The following is a 6,446-nucleotide window of genomic DNA, read 5'->3' as shown; positions in this document are numbered from 1 at the left end:
CCAGGGATGGGGACTCAACCACTTCCCTGGGCAGCCTGGTCCAATGCTTGACAACCCTTTCAGTGAAGAAATTTTTCCTAATATGCAATCTAAACCTCCCCTGGCGCAACTTGAGGCCGTTCCCTCTCGTCCTATCGCTTGTTCCTTGGGAGAAGAGACCGACCCCCACCTCGCTAAAACCTCCTTTCAGGTGGTTGTAGAGATCGATGAGGTCTCCCCTCAGCCTCCTTTTCTCCAGGCTAAACAACCCCAGTTCCCTCAGCCGCTCCTCATAAGACCTGTGCTCTAGACCCTTCACCAGCTTCATTGCCCTTCTCTGGACACGCTCCAGCACCTCAATGTCTTTTAAATAGCGAATGAAATCAATATTGTTGGGATTCAATCTGTCTAATTGCAGCCCCCTAAACAAGAAAATTGGTACAATATGCTCATTAAGCTTTCTACCGTCAATGGAAAGATGCAAAAACTCCAAAAGGTGATTCATCAGATCTTAAAATTGGTGCCCAAAGTGAACAGGGTAAAAATCCTTCTGGATGCGTCTGTCCATTTCCATTGACTGGAATTTAGATAGCTAGTTAAGGATAATTAATATTAGATTACAATCTTTTAATTGGCTTTTGTGTCATGACATGGAGTCTTATCATTGTAACATTAAAGCTATCTGTGTTACATGATTGACAACCAACTGGTGTCTTTTTCATGTGGCTACCGTGGCATGCTCTTGAAGGGACTCTTGAACCTTTGTCAACAAGAAGAGGCAAATAATCTGATGGACAAAAAATAAACCTTACAGAGATCTCTAGGTATTAATTTGACTGATCTCAGAATAGATCAGTTGTCAATAACATATGATAAATCTTATCACTATTCCCTCTATAATCCATGCCAACAGGGCTATTCAGTTAGACAGAGACTTGTTCCAAGACATCATCATTCTGTAAGCATATCCAAACTTTCCCAACAGTTTATTTAATAAATCATTTGATGGAGCTATTATCTTTCTAAAGAAAAACTTCTGCCTTACCCCTAGCCAAAACTCTGGTTTCAGAACATCTCTTTTTTTGTGCCTCCAAGAAGTGTTGAGGATGATTCTCAGAATGGTGATGAGTGCAGTATTAAACACCAGGTCAAATCCTCAACTGGAGTAAATTGGTGTAATTCTATTGAAGTTGCTGGTGCTTTGCTGCCAGAGTCTGATTCAAAGCCTTTGGGAATCTTTTCATTGACTTCCCTGGGCTTTGACACTGTTAAAGATCTGATCCTTCAAGAGAGAATTGACAGGATAAACAGGGTTGGCAGTTGTGGGAAATGTGGGAGAGTTTTCTTGCTATGGGAGCTGTGGTCAAATATGTGTCAGAAGAATTAGCCCCAGTTCAAAGGTAAGACTACTCCAGTACAAAAAAGTATGAAGGTGTGAATTTTAATGGTAGCAAATGAATCCCTCTAGTAAGAGCAAATGAACACAAAATACTTAGATAGGAAAATATAAGCTTTGTCTACTTCTCATTTTGTATGAACACGTTCATTTTGCAATCCTCTGTAAATCCTATTGAAACAAAAATGTGTTTACAATGTTACATATTCCATAAAACATGTTTGCTACTCAGCAATCTGCTTGCTTCTCTTAAAATGTACTTTTGTGACAAACAGTCATTAAACCTCACAACCACCGTGTGCAGATAAATGAAACTAGTGCAGATATTGCCATTTGGTTGACACATTTGTTTTGACATTGTAAAAAAGCGTTACGGATTTTTTTTTATATAAAATTCTTCCTTTTTTTTCTCAGAAACAATAATATGTTCCTGCAAATGCTGCAAAAGATCAAAAGCTGTTCAGATCATATTTACAGTACTAAAAGCACAATGAATGCCCCAATAAATGACATGTAAATTACCGAACGATGATTCAACTTCAGTCAGCTTTGCAGATGAATTGAAGGACCTTAATTCCACTTTAGCTTAGAAATCTGATTATTCTACTGCTTGTAAGAAATCAGCTTTAATCCTCTTTTAAATGTCATTCAACAGGTTCTTTCTGCACAAAAGATGTAAATGAATTTTCCTTTACAATATCTTTTCAAATTCATTTTCTTTCCACAGGATGTTCTTAGAAATAATTTAAATCTGGACTATCAACCAGTAACTCTCCTTTTCTACATCTGTTCAAGAATAATAGTCAGGATGCACATCTTAGCTTTGTGATAACATAACTCCATTGACCTGCTCTTTATTCCTACTGATGGAATAGCTAGAGATCAGAATTCGGCTCCCTGATAACTTTTGCAGCTGAATATATATTCAAGAAAACAAAAGAATTCTCTTCCTTCATGGTTAAATTTGCTCTGGAAAGAATTCAAACAAATACATATCCCTAAACAAGTCATGTCCACATAAAATTGAACACTTTAACATTCTTCCATTATGACTTTGTTTTATTCCTTCAGTTTCCTGCATCATGGAGTAATTCTATGCTACACCAAGATACTTCTAAATTAAGGCCTTTTTGGCACCTAGCAGTACAGTAGATCCCAGTTCCTGATTAAAGATATCCTTATCACAGGCAAATGATAATGCTATTTTCTGTTCATGAAGAAAACTAAGTGCTAAAAATCACAGGCTGGCTGAGCCACATGTCCAGTGGGTGTAAAATCAACACATGTCCTTTGGGAGTTGTGCTGATTTACACCGATGGTATATCTGGTACCCCAGGTTAGAATGTTGTTATTTAAGAGAAATGTCCTAGATGATCCACTTATGCAAATAAAATGCAACTCCACAGACCATGTGGCATTTAAGCACTTGTTCCTCCTATTTCTCACCAGAGCTTTTGCTCTCTTGGTGGTTGAAAGAAAGAAAACTCAGCCCTGGGTTAGGACTTCAAACAATGCAAAATTACAAATGAGAGGAAATTCACTCCTCGTTCACATGAGTTCACTCCTCATTCACATGAGGAAGCTTAATCAACACCTGAAATAGATGTATGCCACTAGTAGTATGTAGGTAATAGCGGGAGCAGTACTGTAAAAGAAATTCCAGGTGGCTAGGAATTCAGAACCAGGGAGAATGGATATGGGACCAAAGGTGGGGAACTGGCATGGGTGACAGGGACTTCTAACTTCAAGCCTTATTGGGTGGAGGAAGGAAAAGGAAATATATTTTTTCCATGGCATAAGAATATTGGTTTTCTGGTAGCCAATTCAAGGGCCTGGCTGTAATTTTAATAACCATACCTACTGTGACAGTATTTCATTTACCAGTGTAGTCCAACCAACAAAGTCTAAACTTTCATTGAACTCCTCATTTCACCTTTTCAAGCAATAGAGTATCTTTGCCAATCACGTAGCAGACTCATACTCTTTATATGGACCTACAGGCAGGCCGTGACACAGCAAAGTCTCTCAGAACGGGTTAAAGTGGAGCAAGTCCTTAAGCAAGTCAGGATGATTCAAGGTTTCATCCTGTATGTTACACTTTTTTTTTTTCCCCCCAAAAAAAAGGTGCAAAACTTTTACTTTTTGTATTTTGAGTGGCCTCAAGCTCAAATCAAGGTTCCCATTCTCTCAAGCAACGTACAGTCACACAGCAAGACTCAGTCTTCACCCTGAGGAGCTAACATTGCAAAGAGATAAGACAGAAAAAGAAAAGAAGAAATGGATATACCACATATGCAAAACATGAGGAATGTAGTAATAACTTGGTGGGTGATTTGTCCGAGGTGACACAGAAAGTCAGTAGCAGAAGCAAGGAGTGATCTTCCACATACAGCCCAATACCTTTACTGACCCCCACCCCGATCATCCACTGTCCTCTAATCCCATGCACTGCCTACTATGCCACATACTGCAGCACACATCACAGTGACTTGGAAAATTCTCCCCTTGGTCTGTCAAGCATTAAACTTATAAAGTGTTCCTGTAACAGGGTTCTGAAGGCTTTGAAAGCATTAAAGAGTCTGTCTGCTAAGGATGTGTTAAGGTCACAATGCCAGGAGCTCCTGCTGAAGGAGAGACATTTTTCTGCATGACTTTGACAACAAGCAGCATCCACCTATGCTGTGTAACAGGTGTAAAAGACTTGCACTGACATTTCTCTTTCTAAAGTCCAGGGACACCACTTGAAAATATAATCTAGCAGAAGCTGATTAAGTTCAGTGACATAAATCATGGTTAGTGTGACAATCCAGCCTGCAGGATAACAATAAATAATGCAAAGAAGACGCAAATGCATTTCATTTTAGCAAGCGGTGACATAACCCTATTGAAAATACCTGCACCGACTTGAGACTGAAAGGGGATTTCTTTCATGGCAGGAGGTGTTTTCACATTTTAAATGACTGTGTATAAATATCATTAGCCAAACCTATCTTTGGCCTGATGCTTTCAGTTTGATATGATGTGACCCGAATTTCTGCCCTAATGTAACTCTCTTATCTAGTCCTCATCCAAGCAGTCTCACGGGCAGCTGCTTTTATGCTTTGAATACAAGAAACCATTCTCTGCTTTTGAGGGGGGAAAAAAAGCACAACAAGGCACAAAGTCTCACAAAAAAGACACCCTTTGTGTCAAGGGCAGGGTGGTATTCAGACACCCCCAAAAATTAAATTAGGCTGACAGATCTAGGAGGTATAAAAACCCCTAAACCAGAGGGAAGGGTTTCACGAAAATAAATAAAAGATGGCAATAGATTATAGGAGGCAAAAAAATGTCTCCTGAGTCACTGTATAGCGAACAGTTTTCCTTATGCTTCTTACATCATTCAGGCATTCAGAAAGTCTTCCGGTCAGTTCCCAGGAATGCTCCTCTTCCATAGTTTGCAAGAAGAATGATCGGGCAATCCTAGAATAGGATGTTCTCTTCTGAATTCAAAACAACCGGGTGCCTAATTTGATGAGTTTTACCCAGGCCTTACCCCTGTAGAACAATGTATTGTTTAGCTCCTCTGGATAAAATCTGGGATTAAATCTCAGCACAGAAATTGTATTCCAGATTATTGGCAGATATGTGTGCATTTTGGAGATGGGGATTGTGCATAGTAATTTTTCTTCTGTATCTCTACACAAAGCCAGTGACACTGTAATTTTTTTTTTATATTTTTTGACAGGGCAGTCTATGCTGCTCAGGATGGTGGCCGAGAGGAATTACCATGAGATCAGGTTGTGCCTTGTTGAAGTCACAGCAGAACTCCCAGTGAGACTACTCCTAATGATGATAACTCCAAACAAAGAACTCAGTGATGGAACTTGTCTTGTCTTAATCCCTTCTTCCCTTCCTATGAAAGATCCAGGGCTTCTTTCTTGGAAATAATACCTGTATGCCACTCCACTGAGTTTTTTCTGATGAAATTAGAAATCTGTGGTAATGCACTCATTCACCTAAATGGGACCAGAATTTCACCCTTAGCTCACTTTTCACCCAAACAGCCTGAAATATGAATAAAGTAACTCTTGATTTGAAAAGCAAAGAATTTCACTGCTATCTCATACTTGAGGTCTTTTTGAATGGATACAGCTACAGTAAGGCGGTAGAAAGAACGCCAGGACTAAGTGCAGAAACCTCTACGTGAGGGAAGGTTTAAGCTGTAACAGTCTGTCCTCTCTCATTAGTCACAAAAAGACTAATTAGTCTCACATGGCAATGTCCTCCTACACACCAATTGCCCTCCCCATTGAGAGGTTCACAGTAAGGCATTTCTGCACCTGCCTTCACTGGATTTATGGCCCCTGTTCCCTTTACTTACTTGAAGACAACTTCTTTTGGACCCTTACCAAAAATATTTTTAGCTACTACACTGAAAGAGGGATTACAAAGGAGCTGTCATATGGGGAAACTGAGGCTAAAAAAGGAGATGGCTTTAAACAAAGCCACTATCTCCCATGTCCCAAGACCAGTGTGATCTACTAAGTTACCCTGTTTTCCTATGACAACAGCTCCTTACCTCTCCGTCATCATCATCAGGAATAAGCAACAGGCTGTGGGAAGGAATGCCACGCTCCAATTCATGCTGGTTTGTTTTGTTTTGTTTTACCTTAAAAGTCTCTTTGATATTTTTATACCATCAGACAGCAGCCAGCTCTTCTTTTTTCCTTCCCTTTTTTTTTTTTTTAAACTTCCTCCCTCTGGACAAGTAGGATATTAATATTATCCCTGTAACAAGCAGCAGAAGGAATAAAACATCTAGGTAAATACTACAAGTGAGATTAAAACTCTCTAGCTTTCTGATGTAACCCTGTGACATAGCGTTTCTAGTGAATTAAACCAAGTGTACAAGTATTTAACGACTAATCCTTTTAAGTATTTTAATGCCCCAATGAAGATTTCTTATAGGGAGAGGCAAGGCATATGTGGTTTCCGTTAGAGTCTGCCTGCAGGCAGAGGATTGAGCAGATTGGCTTTTTTTTTTTTTTTTTTTTTACCTCCCCCCCCTCTTTTTAATTAATTAATATTT

The sequence above is a fragment of the Aptenodytes forsteri genome, unplaced genomic scaffold (assembly GCF_000699145.1).
Source record: "Aptenodytes forsteri isolate BGI_AS27 unplaced genomic scaffold, ASM69914v1 Scaffold57, whole genome shotgun sequence".
In the NCBI taxonomy this organism is placed as follows: domain Eukaryota; kingdom Metazoa; phylum Chordata; class Aves; order Sphenisciformes; family Spheniscidae; genus Aptenodytes; species Aptenodytes forsteri.
Note: the sequence above shows the minus strand (reverse complement) of the source record.